Here is a 20068-nt window from a genome sequence, read left to right as displayed (position 1 = left end):
GGCTCACGCCTGGCTATTCAGGCCTGAAAGGGACATGAGGGAAAGCAGTGGCTTAGGTTGATGGTTAGAAGCAATCTCATGGCCTTTAACTTGACAATCGCATTTGTTCCCCATCTGCTCTAGGTGTCGGGAACCACACAGGGTATGGTTACCAGGCAGCAATTGCCTCGGATGAGGCCTGCACCCCTTAAAATCCTCTAACATCACACCCTGCTTAAAGAGAGTCCAATACTACATATTATGCTTTTATTTAGTCATCTAAAAGAATAATGTATGCTCTAGAAAGTCTATGCAATATTAGAATAAAAATCTCCATTATGGCAACAACAAAAAATCTAAGGAAGAAGGTGGAAGAATGTTGGAAAAGCCGGAATACAGCCTCTAAACAGCTCGCCATACTTCTTTTTTTTCATGGCTACCCATTCTTCAGGCACATTCCTGGTAGATTTTAAGCAGTAAGATGGTGATAAGTATCAATATTAAGAAACAGCTGCTGGATGAAAAAATAAAATTAGGAGGGCCTGGGTGACTCAGTCGGTTAAGTGTCTGACTCTTGACTTTGGCTCAGGTCATGATCTCAGGGTCGTGAGATCCAGTTCCACATAGGGTTCTGGGCTGGGCGTGGACTCTGTTCAAGATTCTCTCTCTTTCCCTCTCCCTTTGCCTCTTCCCTCCTCTAAAAAAAAAATATAAATAAAATAAAATAAAATAAAATAGGCAGAAGAAACTAAGAGGTCCGACCATATTTGCCAGATGTCATGATAGCCTACAGTAACAAAATCATTTAAAGCTGCTAATTAACTTTCCAAATTTCCATTAGCTTTTGACATCTTTCAAAAATATTTAAAAAAATCAATCCCACGTTCTAGAGTGAGTGGTAGATTAAAAACTCAGGTCATTGTCACACCACCCTCCTCCAAACCTACTTCTATGCTCATCTTTGAAATGCCACCACCATCAATGACTGACTTGCTCGAGCCACAATTCTGAGAAGCAACCTTAGCTGTTTCCTTTTTACTTCTCACTTTCCCTGTCTCACACTCTACTATACAAACATGCAAGCTTCTCAGTTCCTTAAAGGTTCAATGTTCCCTGGACTCGAACATTCTTTCCTGATGTGCAACATATCCTTCATGTTCCAGGTAAGACACTGCTTCCTCCACGAAGCCTTCTCTGGTCCCATACCCTTCTTCCAAGGCTGGGGTGATGCTCTTTCTAAGTGCTCCCATGGCATCTTGATTTTCCACCTATTGTGCCATATTAAAACATGGTCTGTCCACTTCTCTCATTGCCCAGTGGACTGTGGGTTCCGGGAAAGCAGTGCCCTGTCCACTTTTATCATAGTTCTAATGCTAGTGCTTGGCATGCACAAGTGCTCAACAAACAGCAGTCAAATGAGTGAAGATTCTCTAGCCTAGTATGTTTGTCTTTCACTCTTTCTTTCTGCATCAAGACCAACTCTGCTCTCAGTGACTTACAGTAGTGGCTGATCCTGAATTTTTTAATCTATTGCTATTTGTGACAAATAAGGAGAATTCAGAAATACAAGGTTAAGTTGGTTAAATGATCGTACTTTGGACTGTAATACCCTGTCGGGTTGATGGAGGTAGGCTGAACATGCAATGGATGGGAAAGGGCTTCCAAAACTCTGAAAAGTGGCCTATATGAAACCCAAGGATCAAATAAGAAATGCATGACATCATGTGTAATTACATGTGTTCACTGGGGAGGGCAAAGCTGGTACAGGAAGAGAAGGGGCTTGCAGTAGTGGAGAAGAATGAGGGAGCCAGTTTTTCTGAGTATCTTAGTTTTTCTGAGTATTTTGTGATCCAAAGTGTGGAGTGCCACATCAGATAGAGAGACTCTTCTTGGCGGCAGGCACTGTTCTGAGCTCTGCTTTTCTGGGGAAAAAGGACATGAAAGCAGCATAAGAGTGCTCTAAAGTCCTCTTACATTACACATTTCAATAAATACTTATTGAATTCAATGGCAGTTCCTGAGAATGGAAATGTCTGGAAATTGAGCCGCCTACTGCTTGAGCTGAGATCACCCAATCTGGAACACATTTACGCATAAATCTCTTGAGACTAACTTACAGTACACTGGGTCCAACATGCTCTCTAACTTATGGTAGATGAATGCCATTTTAACAAATTTCCAATAGGAAATGCAAACTATCTCCAAGGCATGATTTATTGAAGGAATTTCATCATTTGTGGTTGGTATTGCTTCACAAGACTGATAAATAACTTGCTCACTTTATATTAACTTTTTCATGGAAGAGAGTTGCTTTGAGCTTCCACAAAGGCCAGACAGAGATAGTTCTTGTCCCAGGCACTTTTTTCAGGGATTTCACTGGCTTACTCTAATTAGAAGGTGTGAGACCCGAATCACGGAATCACACCATTTACATCAGCGATTCTCAGCGGGGGTCAACTTTACTCTTCTCATCCCCACAAAGGGACATAACAGGCAATGTCTGGAGACACTTTTGGTTGCTGAAACTTAGGGATAAGAGGTACTACTGTATTTAGTAGAGACCAGGGATGCTGCTAAACATTCTGCAATGAACAGGACAGCCTCCAATGACAAAGAACTAATCGGCTCCAAATGTTAATAGCATCAAGGTTGTGAAATCCTGATTTATGGAGGAGAAAGAATTTATATCTAGATTTCTGAAATTGTATGTAACAGCGGTTTCCCTTATATGTGTGATCAATGTGCAATTCACGATGCCTTTCCTAGGAGAACAGGCAGGCTAGGTAGGCTAGGTATCAATTTAAAAATTGATAAGAAATGCTGATTCTTCCCTAGAAGCTTGTTCCTTTCCACAGAGAAAAGAATCTGAACCAAAGAGAACTCCCAATACAAACTACTCTTTCAAGTCCAACAAAACAAAACAAAACAAAACAAAAATGACACATCAGAACCCCACTGAAAATAGGGCCTTATATCTAAACCACTCTAAGAAAAAAAACTAATCTTTCACAATCCACTAAGAAAAAGTATCACCACTGGAAATAAACAACTAACACCACATATATAACTATGAAAAAACGAAAGGAAACAAATGGTAAGCTCCCTGATGGCAGGGATTATTTTTTGGTTTTGTTTTATTATCTAGAATATTGTTGCATGCTATATTGTAGAGCTCAATACGTATTTATTAAATGATTAAAATGCAAAAAAACAAAAGTTGGTCAAAACAATTTTGGAGGAAACAATCCTCTTTTGTAGAAGGGATAGCTCTGTTACTACCTTACACATTGGCAGTTTCGAGTAAGAGGTTTCTGCACAGGTCTTGCTTCCTCTCTTCCCCTTGTTTGCAAATATGAAGACACTGAAATAAATCAGTAAATGCAGGCTCAAGACATTAAAAGTTGATCACAATGAAAATATTTGTGTAAGAACTTGTGGTCTTCTTCCTCCCACTTGGGGCAGTTAGACTAACCATTTCCTGATGGAAAAGTCGGAAGACACTCTATGAGCTGTACTCAACATGACTTCAGATTCCTTGCCATGCCATGAGACAAACTTCTGAGCATTTGAGTTAAAATTTAAAAAAAAAATCCTTTATTACATATAGTTCTGTGGTGTGGCATTTATGGCCAATGCCGTAGGTCCATTATGAATGTATAATGTACTAATATACTGGCACAAGATCCGTGGGGCACCGGGAAACACTGCATAATGCTATTCCGGAAGTGGGACTTTGGAATTACTCTGACTAGTAAATCACACACCATGAACTCATGACCATCCTTCTCTGCATGCTGCTATGCCTAGAGAAGCTGGTGGACAAGCACTTTGACCAATAAGATCCTGTAACCGTGGTTGAGGTGTCTGGATTACAGCCACAAAGCCTTCCCTGTCTTCAATCCTTTGGCAAGACTGAAGGGCTCTTTCTGTTACGCAAGGAAAACCTGACACGTGAAATTTCCTTAGTCCTGTGGATCTTATATGTGCCAACAGCATTAAGCAACTCAGGGAAGAGTTGTCAGAGAGAATCCGAGAATTGCCACACCCTGTTCCTGTGAGCATGGCAATCAACCCATCACAGCACTTTCTGGTGCTATGCCACGTGTGGCCTCAGAGTTCTTCTTCACATAAGCCCTCGAGTGATTGACTGAAGCTGCCATCAAAGATGGAATCTATCCACGACTCTGGGCATGGGCTGCTTTGATGCAGAATGAGTCTGGTTGAACATACACTCCCTCCACCCATGCCACAGACCACAGTCCAGTCTCCTAGGTGCACATTAAACACAGATAAAACAAAAGGTAAGCTCCCATTTCCCCGTATGCCAATCATTAAAGCAACACCTGTATATACTCAGGTCCTAACGCCATAGGACTTCCGAAAAGATTTCAGAGAACTAAATACCAAAGAGGGGGAAAAGGCCACTGGCAGTCTTCTGCAAAAGCAAATTACCTTCTCTTGAGACATATAAACTTGCAGGCAGAGGAGGGATGGCAGGAGGAAGAAAGGTGAAAGTGACAACAAATAATTTTAATTTCAGCAGCGAGAGCACTTTTGTCTTGGAAACCAACCTAGGTGGGTGTGGGGAAGTGAGAGCCCTGAGGCATAGGTTGCCATCCTTGCTGCTGACAGTGCAGACTTTGAAGAGTGACAGGTAGAAAGCCACACTCTTACTGTACCCTGATGTGACATGTTTCTTGGTGGTATCATTCACCTTCCCTTTAGCTGGTCTCCACTTTACCTGGGTGCAAATCATAGTAAAAGTGAAGGAACAAGAGAACCTAGAAACCAAACAAAGCAACTGAGATAGGGGCAGTTGAAAAAAGAATTGAAAGCTGAATTGTAGATCAACTGCACAGTCTCATACACTTCTTGGGAAACACAGCAAAAACTGGTAGTTTAATGAGCAACCACCACCCTTTTCTGGTCAATAGTAATTACATGAGGCAAAAGTGTGAGAGGTCTCAGAAACACATCACAAAGGCCTTGACTTCTGGGTAGAGAGCCATGGCAGGGGGTTCTTAATCCTTGTCAAATTGGAAACATCCACAAGAATCAACCTGCGGTATCTTGCTATGTTCTCCATCGAGAAAATGAATCCCTTGAAAGTCTAGGGAAGGCTTGCTTTGGTTTTCACCACATAACTGCTGGAAGCAGGACATTTAGAGACAGAGAGGGCCATGTTGATGGCAATGGCCACTGGGACACAGAACCTGTCAACCAAATTTCCCAGCACTTTCAATTCTTTACGATGGGACTTTTCCTCTTTGGAGGACATTGGGTCCTAACACCCCACAAGAGAGTACAGGTGGTGTTGTCTTTTGAGGACACCCAGGGCAGAAGGGCCAGTGCCGACCGGGGAGGCTGGAGAAAAAGCAGAACATTATTAGAGGGAGCACAGACACTCCCCACGGTCCCAAGGCAGGGAAAAGGTCACAGATGGGATGGTATGTTGGGCATGTAAATACCCGAGGCCTGAAGCACAGACAGCATTGGTATGGGGTCCAGCCAGTAATCCCAGACTGGCTATAAAAAAAGAATACACAGGACTCTGCTTCTTTGCTGCCAAATGGAAGGAAGGGGTGAAAACATGTGCCTTGCTAAAAACGTGGTGTGGTCAGCAGAACTCCAAGGTGTGCCCCAGATTCCTGCCCTTGGTGCTACAAACCCTGTATGAGTCCTAGGACTCATGACTGATGGGATAATCACTCCCTCGATTAGGCTATTTTATTTGGCATGGTTGACTTCAACAGAGAGAAATTATCCCAGGTGGACCTGACCTCATCAAGTGAGCCTTTGAAAGGGACTGGGCTCTCTCTGGAGAAGTAGATAACAAAATGTAAGAGGCATTCAAGGGGAGGGATGTTCTCCGCTGCTGGCTTTGCAGATAGAGGGGACCATGTGGCCAGAAATGCGGGTGGCCTTTGGGGCCTGAGAACAGTTCCCGGCTGCAAGAAGCCAAGAAACGGGGACCTCAGCCCTACAACTGTAAGGACTTGAACTGGGCCAGGAACTTGGAGGTGGATTCTTCCCTTGAGGCTTGGGATGAGAATGCTGTTGGCCAACACAGCCTTGGGAGCAGAGAGGTCAGCCACACCATGCCCAGATGCTCAGAACTGTGAGCTAATAGATGGGGGCTGTTTAAGCTGCTACGTCTGTAGTAATTTGTGACACAGCAAGAGAAAACTAATCCCTATTTTGGTGGAATGGGCAGCAGTGAGATAAAGGCTCCAATCTTGGTGGTGATGACCAATGTCCAATGAGGGCTCACTGCAAGCCAGGCACTATCCTATGTACTGGAACATACTGTCTCACTAGGTTCTCAGGACAATGCTAAGACAGAGGTATCATGATGTCCCCTTGTTTTACAACAGAGGAACAGAGAGGTTTGAGACTTTGCCCACAGCTCAGTCAGGGTGGAGATGAGATCTGAAGGCAGTCAGACTGATTCCATGGCTGGTGCACGGAGCCTGTAGATCAGAGTTGCTTTTTGCCCTGTGGACTCCTGGCTAGTCCACGTAGGGGTGTGGGTGTGTGGTGAAAGGAGGGGAGGGAGAGGCCTGTGGGGATGGTCTCCTGGTTCTACAGAGCTCAGCTTCATGGGCATGACTACTGGGGACCCTGACATTAGGCACTGGGCCTCACTCCCCTGCATTACATCCTGCCTCAAGACCGTGGGCTCTGTAAGGGTTCGGGGACCATGCCGCGTGTGGTGAGTCACGGGCTTCCTTCATGTGGTGTAGGGTCTCCATGAGCATTTGAACCGATGGCACCGAAGCTCTGGACAGGTCCTAATGCAGTGAGTGTTTATACACACCACAAAGGAGTGAGCACTGACATGATTTGCTGTACAGGCAAAACTTGCTGGAACATATTTACTGTATAAACAGAGCACAAGCAATGCCTCCTCCAGGCACAAAATAATAGATCTCTACTCTTGGTGGAGTCCCATAAGGGAGAGCCCCCCTCCCACCCCACAAGCAATACCACGTCACATCTTTGAGGTGATGCCAACGCAGGTACATATACAGTGCAGATGCTGGCCACATGCAATAGTAGGAGAACGGATCCTATTTAAAAATCAAATGAAAGCTTTGCTTTGGAAATAATAAGAGGTGCTGTTGGATGATCATTTGTGCATGACGCTGCAAGGTCCTCTGGAGGGTGAGAAGGATGGATCTTGTTCCGTACTGCACAGCAAAGGAGCTGAACTACTATAAATCATGCTCACAAATGTCACATTACTTTAAGGAAAAAAAAACCCATATTCCTGGCACCTAGAATATTTTTTGGCTACCTCCCTGGCTTATCTGGTTCAAATGACGGCCAGGCCAAGAAGCAGTGGCTCACACCCTGTAGCGTATTCTCCTTTCCCTTCTGTAAAACCTTCCATTCCCCAATGCCCGGAGATTCAAAAGCACTTAATAAAAAAAAGAAATGGAAGCATTAGACCCCAATGGTGAGGTTTAACACTGCAGTCAACGAGAAGCTGGAACAAGTCCCAAACACAAATGGCCAAATGAGGTTTTAACATCAAACCGTGGAAAGGCTCCAAAAGGAGGGAAGAACATTTTCTTCTTACATTCACTTCGCTTCAGATCCCAGAGTTAAGACAAGAGCAAAATGTTAATTAAAAAAAAGAAAGAAAGAAAGAAAGAAATGTTTTAAGCGTCTCTATGTCAAAGGGTTCAGAAGGAGAGCACAGATTGTGAAGTTTTTCAGGTCTTCTCCCACCCGTTTGGGAAGAAAAAAAGTGCTTTTGTGGTTACTAGTTTGAATTTTTATCTTATTTTTATTGATATTTAATTCACATACCATAAAATCCACCCTCTTAAAGTATACAGTTGGGTGGTTTTTAAATATATTTTAATATATCTACATATTACATATGCATGATGTATTAACCTGTATGCTTAATATACAAAGGAAACCACTGCCATATCTAATCTCTAGGACATTTTCATTACCCCCAAAAGGAACCTGAACTCATTAAGCAGTTACTTCTCATTCCCCTCGCAGCTTCACCCCTGACAATCAATGGTTTTATGTCTTCACAGATTTGCCTTTTTGGACACATTTCATACGAATGCAATCATATAATGTGGGGCCTTCGGTGACCGGCTTCTTTCAGCCGGCACACAGTTTTCAAGGTTCATTCATACTGTAGCATGAATCAGTACTTCATTCCTTTTCATGGCTGAAAACATTCCGTTGTATGGATATACCTCTAGTTTTTTACCGATCATCAGTTGATCGACTTTTGGATTGTTGCCACTTCTTGGCTGTATGAAATAATGCTGCTATGAACATTCATGCATAAGCTTTTATGTGAACATATGCTTTCAATTTTCTTGGGTTAATATTTTAATATGTAAGGAATGTATATAGATTAAAAAACCCCACTATGATTAGGTAAATGGGAAGGCATGTTAGTTGGTAATTCAAAGAAAGGAAAACAGGACTTGTGAAGCTTCTGGGAAAATGTTACCTTCAGTAGTAATCAAAGAAGCACAATGTAGACTAATGAGAGACTTTCACCTCTCAGATTAACCAAATTTCAAAAGGAAGTCTGACAATAGTGACCTGAAATGCCTATTCTCATATATCGCTGACAGAAGACAAGGAATTAGTGTATAACCTTTTCAAGAACCAATCTGACAATATCATAAAAAAAACCCTTAAAAATGGGCCTGCTCTTTGTGAATCTGTGCTGAAAAAACGCTTTCTGAAAAATGACACATGAAGACATCCTATGATACATTACTTATAATTTGAAAGTTAGAAAACTTGCTTATTACTTAACAAGAAGATGATGGCTAAGTAAATGGTGAGGCGTGCCCATCAAGTAAAGTAAGACAGAAATGAACACTTATGCTTATGGAAAATTATTAGTAATATGGAAAAATGCTCATATCATAGTAAGAAGGATCACATGATTGTGACTATATGACCAATGCCTTAAAAACTGTTTGGAGGGAAAGATACCAAGATGCTTGTTGGTGGTGTGTGGCAGGATAACACCACGTGTGACTAATCTTTCTTCTGTTTTTTTTTTTTTCCCCTCAGCTTTTCTATACTAAGAAAGCACAATTTTTATAATAAAGCATTTTTTTAAACAGGAAAGATCTCTTTAATTTCATCAGTTGCTGATATAATTTGTATAGAAGTATATAACCACACATGGATGAAGTATGCTTTGTGAACTGAAACATTAACGAGAGGTTGAGAGTGAGACGGACTGATTCTAACGTCTATTAAGAAGCAACCTCTCAAAAAAAAAAAAAAAAAAAAAAAAAGAAGCAACCTCTCCTCCTGGAAGGTTTGAAAGGTGAAAGGTACCGAAGAACAGATTTCCTCTTCTATTTTACTTTTAAATTAATTTATTTATGGGGGGGGTGCGGGTACAGAATCCTCAAGCAGACTCCCCGTTGAGTGTAGAGCCCGATGCAGGGCCCGATCCCAGGACCCTGAGGTCATGACCTGAACCTAAGTCGACAGTCGTCTGCTTAGCCAACTGAGCCACCCAGGCGCCCCTAGGGCAGAGAAGTTTCTGAGTGAGTCTTCATAACATCTGCGCTGGGAAGGGGGCAGTGAGGGAGCAGTGCTGGGGGTGGGGTGGTGAATGTACACAGATGCACGGCCATGAACATCTAATTAAGGGCACAGAGTAAGCAAAGCCACAGCGTACAATCTACTCAGAGGACCACGCAGGTGGCAAGGAGTAGAATCTGGGATACCAGAACCAGAAGTGGGGTGGCTAGATTAGTGGGTTCTTGAGAGCCTTCAGGTCCCAAGCTCCTAGGTACCTGGGGAAACCCAATGAAGTCAGTATGATCGTGCTCTGAACAAGTCAACGTTGGAATACAAGGAGTTCTGGTTATTAAGGTGCCTGCAAGACCTCTCTGTGAGTGAGGGCCTGAAGACCACACGCGGGCATGGCTCTAGGTGGGGAGAATGAAGCGAAATACATTTTTCTCTGGATGCTTGCTGTTGGTGGACACAAGACAACTTGCTCAGGGAGGCAGGCAGAAAAATTCTGCATTTTCCTCTTGTTACCCTCACTCTTTCCTGTTGGGACATTCAGCCTGGCATTTTGATGGTTTGGCTTTGGACTTTGACTAGAATTCTCCAGTCCTTAGAATTTGGTGTTTTCCAAGCAGGGCACAGAATAGTAACCAACGCTGGTTCATGTGGCCTAAAGTTTTTCAAAAACATCTAGGGTTCAACAAAGATGCTTCTTCCTAATTAATGTTGGTACTTGGTCAAGTATCTTTCTACTCTCCTTGGTCCCATTATATAAAAACAACCAGAGGAAAACAAAAATAAAAATGTAGGCTTCCTTTCACGAACCGGCCAAAGGAAACAGGAGAGTCAGTGTCACATCTGGGCCACAGTGGCAGAGCCTGGCTTTCTGGGCTGAACTGGCCAAGGGCCCAAGGGTCAGGGTGTCACCTGGCGGAGCCACAAGAAAGCACATTAGCACAATGCAGCTGTGTGAACAGGCGTCATCAATGCCCCCTGCCCGCCAATGTGGAGAGTGAACGCGAAGGAGGTTCACTCTCCAAGGCCAAACAAAGACCCTCTCTGCCAATCTTTCTAGTCTCTGTGGAGGTTTCTCGCCAGATGATTCTGCAAAAGTGGCCTCATCCTTTCAGAAAACAGTGAATTCTTTTTCCCTTTAATTCATCAGTTCCAGTCAAGAAGCTCTACTCCTTTGAAGAAACAGAATGGACTTTGAATAAGGAAATTTTCCTTTTCCTTTTCTTTTTTTCTTTTTTTTGCCCTCGAGCTCATGTTTGTGTTCATGTCCCCGGGAGACCCCCTTTCCACTGATGACTTGTCTGGTTATGGAGTCGGAGCGCATCAAAATCCACCGTCCTGAGAATTTGGTTGTGAAGCCACTTGCGTTGTGTTTTTGGCACTGAGGCAGATGTCTTTTCTTTGAAGACCGACATGAAGCCCTGTCCCCCCTCCCCTGGATCTTTATGTTGGCGTTTTCTAAAGTTGCAAGGAATGTGCAACACTCCAAGCCGTAACTTTTGCATCCCTTGCAGGGGTCTAGAATTTCAAAGCTCCTTGGCAGCTGCTTTGGTGTGAATGCTGATAAAGTCGGCCTGCAGAAGTGCCCCTAACTCTAGGCCTTTCCTGGGACGAGGAACAACAGGGACAGTGAGGATGGGAACAAAGGAACCAGAGGCCGGCGGGGCTCTAGCCAGCCTCCTCCTGCGGCCCCCGCGCCTAAAGGGAGCGCGACTGTCTCTGCCTTCCCCTCAGATGACTCTTCTCACCTGACGATGCGGTGGTTGCGTCAGAGAGGCTTTCACAGGAGGTCTGCGCCCATGAAAGCAAGCCTGCAGGCCGGGTGCCCACAGAGGCATGAGGAGATTAGCAGCGGGAGGTAACAAGTGAGAGGAAGGGAACGTGCACCCGCCGAGGGCAGGCAGCGATGCTTGCCCCGGCCCCGGGCTGTGGCCGCTCTGTGGGAGGAACACGTGTGCCGAGACCACTGGCTGATGACCTACTTGGCACCAGAGAGAAATCCTGCCAGGTTGCTGTTAACAAATCTGAAAAGGAAAGCTGCGGTTTCCATACCAGCATAGTTGCGTAGACACCATGGCTTACGTTTACCATAAAGCCATCCAACGGCGGCCCCACTGGGCGCGTGAAAGCGGCAGAGTGTGCTTTCCAGAGCCTTGTCTTGAGCAGTAGGTGAGCCTGGGGTTTATGTCCTTAGAGAAGACGGCCCACATGGTCCCCTGGCAGCTTCTGGTACCGGATACGGCTGCCCGTGGCCCGAGGGGCAAGGGACACGCAGCCTTGAGGCCCAACTCCGCACACTGAGAAGGGGCCTAGGTGGGGGGTGGTGAGAAGGGTGCGGCCCAGGGCTCGCTGTGCCACAGCCCCACCCCCTCCCTCGGCAGCGACCCCATGGCCAGGCACCTGCAAACTCCACTTCGCACTCCCCTGCAGCTGGGCTCGGCCAAGGCAAATTCTGGTCAACGGGTTGGGAATGGAGCTGGTATGTTCAACCCCTGGGTCTTCTAAAAGGGAGTGGGGTGCTCTCCATCCTCCTTCCCACTGCCTGTGGGCTGGAAAGTGGACGTGCTGCTGGTGAGTTGGCCTCACGCAGGCAGAGGATGGCAACTCAACAGCGGATGGCTGAACGGCAGCACAGGGGAACCTGAGCCCCAGATGGTCTTGTGGAGCACGGCTGCTCATCGGCCTCAGAGCTGTGGTCTCGGACCCAGCACGAGAGGCATGAGTGCCCATCTCGTGGGAGCCACTGGATGTTTGCAGGGAGGAGTGGGCCGGGTCTTTTTGTTCTAACAGGCAGCCTGTGCCCTAACACAAGAAGGAAGGAAATCTAGCATAGAGGTCGAAGGTGGCTCTACTGCTCACTTACTTGGTTTCTTTCTCCGCCATAGCTTCTAACCTCCTTCGATACCAACAGTTAAACTCAAGTGAAAGCAGGTTAGTCGGATAGTGGCAACAAGCCGTGACAATGGCTACCATTTATTGAAAACTTATCTTGTGCTTGGCACTTCACGTACGGTATCTCAGTCAATTTTCCGAACCACCTCGGAAGGGTATTTCACAGTTAAGGAATCTCGGGCTCACAGGGTTCAAGTTGACTTGCCTGGGGTTACCCAGTCAGTGGGACCCGGATCCATGTCTAATGCGATCACATCCTCTTCCTACGGCCCCGTGTTTCCTTTTGAGGAGCATGCTTCGCTCCTCGCCATTTTCATCATTCTTTTTGAAAGGAACCCAGGATGAGAAATTTAATGGTGTGACAGGCGCTGGGCATTGCTGTGTCCCACCGATATTTTATGTTTTGCACTAGGGCTGAACGTGCTCTTTCAGTGTTCTTCTCTTTACAGCGGTCCAGCTTAGGGCTGGCTCCGAAGTCCCCAGGACACCTCAGTCCTGGAGAACCGGGTCCCGGATTAGAGAAGGCGTGGGAGCAGTGGCAGAGCCTGGGGCAAGGCTGTGAGGTGCCCCGTGGTCCGGAGCATATCCCCTGACACCGTGGAGGCCTGTTTCCTTGTCGGTCCAGCAACAGGCCTCAAGAAGGAGCTCTTATACCAGGCCCAACATTCCTGAAGGAGCCCAGCCCTCCTGTACACATTTGAGCAGAACTGAGTCTGTGAACAGGCCCAGGGGTCTCCACTCTCCGCAGCCCTAGATGAACGTTATTGATCCTGAGGACCTACGGAGTGACCTAAGTGGTCAGGTGTGGCTGTGAATGCTCAGCTGTCCCTCGGCCATGGCCAGGGCCTGGACCGTGGCATATCGTGAGAGTTTTTACAACATGATAAGAACCAGGCATGGCTATGCCCTACAGCTTTTATTTTTTTTTTGCACGATGGTTTAAAATGCTCTTTCTCATGTGGTTTTCAGAAGACCCAACCATCCCCTCCACTTCCCTCTGCTGCTCAAGTGAAGGACGGCTCACGACACGGCACCACCAGCTCAGGTATTCGAGATAGGCTCTGGTCCTGACCTACGGCCCCCTCCTCACAGGGAGGCCCCGATTCTCTCTGAGTCCTTCCTGGGATTGCCAGGTATAGCTGTTCTCCTGAGTTGCTGGAGGTGAGGGGGTTACACGGAACAAAGAAACTTCCCCCACCCTCCCCCAAAACAAGAGTTACTCAGGAATCACCATAGTGACAAATCACTAGTTTTTGATGGTTTCACTTTCCGTGCATTTTCATCTCTCTTCTTATTTACATCCAGCCCTACCGCCAGCCTTTATGCAGCAAACAATATTGATCGTGTGTGACAGGCACTGCACAGAGGGCTGTGGGCACGGACTCAAGTAAACAAGACCCTGCCCGCGAGGTGCTTATAGCTCCTTAGGAGGGAGACCGTCAAATCTGGACTTGGGTTGGGGAGGGAGCACCAAGGGACCTGAATTGATCCAGGCCGGCAACCGTGAGGTACCTGGTCCAGGTGAGGAGAGGGCGGCACAGTGCACGAGAGCACAGACGTGGGGTAGGACACAGTTCCATGTGGCTTACGGGATTTGTTTCTGCGTTTCCAGAGCACTGAAACGTGTGCCCGGCCTCTTGCAAGGCTCTACGAATGAAGGCACCAGGCTCCCGCTCAAGAAGGAGCTGGTAGTTCAACGCAATGGCTAGAAGCAGCTGGGAAGGTGGCTGGAAATGAGGCCAGATCACAAACAACGACGCGTCCACTTTACTGAGCGCTCACTAGAGTCCCCGAAGCTGTGCTGTGCGTGATAAGCAAACGATCTCCTCTGATCCATCAACAGCCTTGTGAACTGGGCATTATTCTCACTGGCAGCTTCTTACAGATGAGGGGACAAGGGTAGGGGCGCAAGTTACGTGCCTAAAGCCCCCCAGCTAGGCCGCACTGGATTGCAACCCACAGTTGAGCCTAAGACATAATCTTAAACGTGTGCTAATAGGGCTGAAGGACTTACACACTAACTAGCCGATGCTCAGGATTAAGCGGGAGAGGGACTGGGTCGTGACAGACACGTACTGGAATGGGGCCGGGAGAGGGGAAGCACGGGGGAGCCAGACACGGAAGCCGAGAGTGGGAGAAGCCTGCACGCGGGTGGACGGTGCATCTGAGTAAGATGTGACTTTTTCAGCTGGGCAAACGACCCATTTCTAGCTCCCATCTCTGCCTGCTTCCTACCTCATGAATCACCCGCGACCACGGCGACACTGTAGCTTTTGCTGCAAGCGAGAATGCAGATCTAAAACTGTCCTGCAGCCGGGCCGGTTTACTATGGGACCACGTTAAGTGACATGTTCAGAGGCGCCTGTCGCTAAGAGAAGCCCGAGATCTTTTAGGGCTGGCAGGAGGGGGAAATGTGCAGCTGGGTAGACGGTTGCCTAAGTGTGACAAGGACAGACAACAATAGAGACAGATGGACACCTGCGATGCACGGCATCTGGAAAAAGATGACACCTGTCCACTCAGAAGGGCACGTAACAGCTACTGCGCAACAACGGACTGATGACCTCCGATGTCCGCAAGGGGAGCCTGCTGAAGGGGCTAGGGGTAGAGGTGCAGGTCTGTGTGAGGTCCCCCTCCAACCACGGACGGTTTGTTGCACCAAGCCAAATAGCAACGGCTTTTGGCAGAAGCGGCGGTTACGTCTCAGTTTTGCATGGAATATGTAATATGGACACTTTTTTTTTTTTTTATTTTTAGGCTGATGTCAGAAGACGATGGCTTATATTTTGGCTATGACAGCTCTGCTCACATCTACAAGCTCACCACAGTCAGGGGACGGAGACTGCCCATCCACCAGCAAGGGTCACCGGTCAGCAGCTCTGAGCAGCAGCACCAGGCAGAGCTAGCCTGTCCCCAGCGCCCAGGCCGCGCTCCTGTGCAATAGCCCTACAGACTCCAGGTGACAGTGACCCAAGTATGGCCTCCTGCTGTGCCCCAGTCCTGGTTCCATGCGACCCCAGCTGACTGGGCGAGTGACAATGGTATGTACTTGCACTGAGCCTGGGCACCAGCTCTGCCATAATTCTCTTTTGACAAAGGCCGACCTGACATGCTGATCATCAGCCCAGGCAGCGGGGAGGGAGGACAAAAGGTCCTGCGGTTAAACCAGCCTGCACACCCTTGGTTTCTGCCAGGGTTCATCTTTAATCTGGACACACATTCTCCGAATGCCCGCTCCACCAAGACCCCTCTTAATACCTTACGCAACTTGCTTCTCAAGATTTGCACTTTCTACACAGGTTTCATCGCTAAGATTTAAAAATGTTGCTAAAAGTTACTGGATCTCCGTATCTCTTATAGAAAATTGATCATTGGTACCAATTCCTCCCTTCCCAAACCCACTAAGCTGTTTACTAAATTGTTTTTTTTTTTTTTTTGAATTTATGTGTTTGAGAGAGCGAGCGAGCGAGAGAGCAAGAGAGAGCATGCATGAGCAAGGGGAGCAGCATGCAGAGGGAGAGGGAGAAGCAGGCTCCTCGCTGAGCTGGGAACCTGACACAGGGCTCAATCCCAGGACCCTGAGATCATGACCTGAGCCAACGGCAGATGCTTAACCCACTGAGCCACCCAGGCGCCCCTAAGTTTGTTTTTTTCTTAACCATATCTCAACTGTTTTAAATCTGTGTCTGTCCTAATATGCTGGCTGGTTAATCTCCCTTTCCATTTTTCCCCCATTATTTCTTTTGTGCCTCAAACATCGGACTCTCCTTCAGCCTAAAATAATGCCTCAACTAAATTTCTCTTTTTCACTTTTGGCTCTGTTTCCCGTGGCCAAACAACAAACAAAATTCATCACTTTTTTTGGGGATCAGAGCATTTCTGTATTCTCATTTAGGTCAGGTAACAAAATATCACTTACTTTTAAACCAAACCAAACCAAACCAAACCTACCCCAAACCGTGCCCCTTCGTTTCTCCATTGTAATTCTAGCACAGAGAAGTGATGCCATCGACGGATTTTTCAGTCTGATGATACAAAGTACTGGTAAAAATGTGGAATAACGGACTCCCTAAAACACTGCCGGTGGGATGTAAACTGCTAGGATTACTTTGCAAAAACAATGTTATATTATTTAGTGAAGATGAAGATGCATCTGGCCTCTGAGTCACAGTTCCACTCCTAGGCGGAAATCCTGAAGACACATGCCTCTGTGGGCCAGAGGACGCGTGTCCCCGCGGTCTGAGGGAGAGCCGGGAGTCCGTATTTTTCCCAGTTCCAGAGGCAATGTGGGCCTTACTTCCCGGCAAGGGCCCGGGGTGAGGGCTTACACCACCAGCTCAGATCTATCTTTGGAGCTGGGTCCCCTCCAAGGCCTGTGGTTTCGGCCACAGGGAAGCTCACTGGAGAAGAGTGATGGGAAAGGCACCAGCCTGCGAGGTAACTATGCCGGGGGTGCTGCTCCCTGGTCAGAGACAGCCGGCCCGAGGAGCTGGCAAGGTTCGCCGTCATTTCCCCTTCCTCTCTCAGCCCCGGCTGCCCAGGCGAGGTTGGGCTTGTGTGCCCCGATGCAAACTCCACCTCGTCTGGGGAGGAGCTTGGAGTCAGGAGGGCCGGCATCCTCGTCTTCAATGCAACCCCCTCCCCAGACAGGGTGCTGCTCTGCAGGTGCCGTTCCGTGCCAGGGGTGAGAAGAAACCTCTAGGTGAGGCTGCAGGACACAAGGCTGAAGGCTGAGCCCTGGGGAAGAGCCGTGGGTCTTCTTCCCGGTGCAAGCCTCTTGGGGGGCTGGGGGCCCATGTTTGCGATTCTTGGCCTACTGAGGCCGACCTACGCACAGCGCCGGTGCAACCTGGCTTTGAGTACGTACTTCCAAGTGACAGTGACTAGAAAGGGAGATCAGGAACCTCTTCTAAAGAAGTGAAAGCAGCCTCATGCCTTCCGGTGTGCGGCCGCCCTCCACCTTCCCACTGCCCTGTCTGGTCTCACTCGGGGAGGCGGTGCACGGTGGTCCCTGTCACCCTCCCTTATGCTCATTTCTCCTCCTGATGCCCAGCGTGGCTTCCACTGCCCCCCCCCCCCCATCTCTGGCAAACAAATGGGGAAAGTGCGTGGCTTGGCCAGATGACCTCCCTCCGTTTGTCCAAGCCCGTAAGCTTCCTACGTTGAGACTGATAGATCCCTGGGGCAAAGCACTGATGGCCACGTGGCTATCGCTCTTTTAGGCTTAAAAATATCTGCAAGGTGTCGTCGAACGTTTTACAGATTCCACGAGGCACCTGAAACCTGCCCTGTTGTTATTCAGCCTCAGGGGCGTACCGAGGGTGGAGGCAATTTCTTTATTTTTTTAAAGATGTTTTATTATTTTATCTTTAAGATTTTATTTTTTCATGAGACACACACACACAGAGACAGAGGCAGAGACACAGGCAGAGGGAGAAGCAGGTTTCACCCAGGGAGCCCGACGTGGGACTCGATCCCGGGACCCCGGGGTCACGCCCTGGGCCGATGGCAGGCGCTCAACCGCTGAGCCTCCCAGGCGCCCCGGCAATTTGTTTAGTTTTAAATCATTATTAACTCCTAATAATGTGGGTGTTCCGGCGAGATGCAATATGTGTGGGAGATGATGATGTTATGTTGGGAGGAAATCAAGATGCTGATGTGATGTAAACACAAATGGAGTCTGGGTTGGATTTCAGGGAGGCCACGCAGAGCCCATCTCTGTGCGACTCGGCCTTGTTCCCACGGCCCTGCCAGGGTTCGTCTCTCACTCGAGGCTGCTGTGGTCCCCGCTGCAGCAGCCTGTGCCTGCCCAGCCAAACGTCTCAAGAGAGGCCCCTGCCAGGCAGCTCATTATTTGGGCATGTAGGAGAGAGAAAGGAGTGATTTTTCTTTTAATGGCTTCAAATGCACTCCTTTAGTTCTAAAATGAGTTGCCTTCTAATTCTCCCCTCTTTTTTTTTTTTTTCCTCCTTCCTTCCTTTCTCATTGCCTTCGGGTGTCAGAGGGTAGAATTCTAAAGCCATGATGGAGGGTTAGAATTTATACCTTGAGTAGATGGCTAAAAGTACTCTGGCTTTTCCCCCCCTAAAATGGGTATTATGCCGGTGTTTAGAAGAATAGACATTCTACTATTAATTACTAATAGGAAGTTTGTTCCCGGAGCATCTTTGACCTGAAAAAAAGGAAACATCAGCTTCATATGGATCAAATTAGTAGGTAACGTCTAGACCATTAACTGGCCACAGAGCAGGTGCTCAGTACACTGCAGGTTTAATAGGCACGGGCACGTAAGGTGTGTAAAGGGCGCAGGCACTGCTGGAGCTGGGGGTGCTCCTGGGGTTATGGCTGGCCTTTCTACCCCAGGCACAAATGACATCCAGTGACGTCCCAGCTGCCCAGGAGCAGCGCCCATCTGCCATTACTGGTGTCCGGCTACACTGCCAAACTCATCGCTATGGATCAAAGCATTTTGTGAGTTTAGCTGAGGAGACAAACAAAATGAATTATCCTGATAAAAATTAAAAGACAATAAGAAAAGAAAATAAAGAAGGGGGAGAGCTGCATTTCCGTCTAAGTCTTCATTTGGTTTCAACTCAGGAAAGAATCCACTGCCTTAGAGTTTTCAAAAGGAACCACGACATTTGCACGACAGCCACATTGCTCATGTGTCAGTTGGAAGGTGGGGATGGAGGGTTGTTTGGTTTTAGAGAGAAAGAAAAGGAGCTTCTAGTGTAACTCTGGGGCTAAAAATCTCAGTATGAATCACACCACCAAAGGGCTCATTTCAGGGGTCACTAAAACGCCAGCACTCCTGTCAGACAGCATTTTTGCATCTACTAAGCTAATTTTCACATAAATACTAATGTTCAAAGCACAGATTTCTCAGAAGCTGTACTCCGATGACTGATGACCCAGAGAAAAGCAAATGGGTCTCAGGCAGAAGGAGTTATATTTAGCTCCACTACTTCCTCAAAGCCACAAGGAGACAGTTCAGAAAGCCCTGGTCCTTCTGGCATAGTCCCGTTGGCCTGATATGATCGGAAAGCTCAAAGGGACTAAGGAACAGGTGGGTTCGGGGCAGCCACATTCTGATTCCTCACAGATGGCTTCGGTGGCTCCGTGAAGTGTCATCAGCACTTCCCATTACGCTGTCCATGCCCATAGGGCTCCTGTCACCGGAACACAGGACCTTCCCTTGTGCTCTGGGACTTCCACAGGCCCGTGGGGGGGCTGGATTCAATCAGGCACCAGATGCTGGGAATGGCCCCCCCCCCCATCTCAAAGGCATTAGAGCAAGGTCACCTGGGTCTTCTCCTTTACCTGTGCTGAGGTAAGAGCAGGGGACTCTTCCAACCACATTAGACACATCAGACACTGAGCCTTTGAACTGGGTGGTCTAGAGTCTAGAGGGATACGACTTTGCAACATTTTGGGTTAACAGTTTTTGGACCTTTGGCTTTTCTGATGATAATCATTCCTGCTAACCATCTACCCACTGACCCATATACCCAACACTTATTTGTTTGCTGAAAATAGTCTCACTGGATTCAGTAACGAAAAGGAGTAAATGACAGCAGAGAAAGACAGTTTGCTTGGTGGAGCCTGGAGAAGCTCCAGAGTGTCAATGGGGGCCCTCGCTCCGTGGTGTGATGGGCTG

At 47.5% G+C, this 20068-nt stretch overlaps 1 protein-coding gene across 4 annotated transcripts in view; it reads right to left on the bottom strand.

Moving 5' to 3' along the window:
* The window catches only part of FYN (FYN proto-oncogene, Src family tyrosine kinase), a 211013-nt gene that overhangs the window by 57591 nt on the left and 133354 nt on the right, over positions 1–20068 (bottom strand). The window lies entirely within an intron of this gene.

This window comes from Canis lupus, chromosome 7, assembly GCF_048164855.1.
Source record: "Canis lupus baileyi chromosome 7, mCanLup2.hap1, whole genome shotgun sequence".
Taxonomy (NCBI): Eukaryota; Metazoa; Chordata; class Mammalia; order Carnivora; family Canidae; genus Canis; species Canis lupus.
This window is presented reverse-complemented; position numbering and strand designations above follow the sequence as displayed.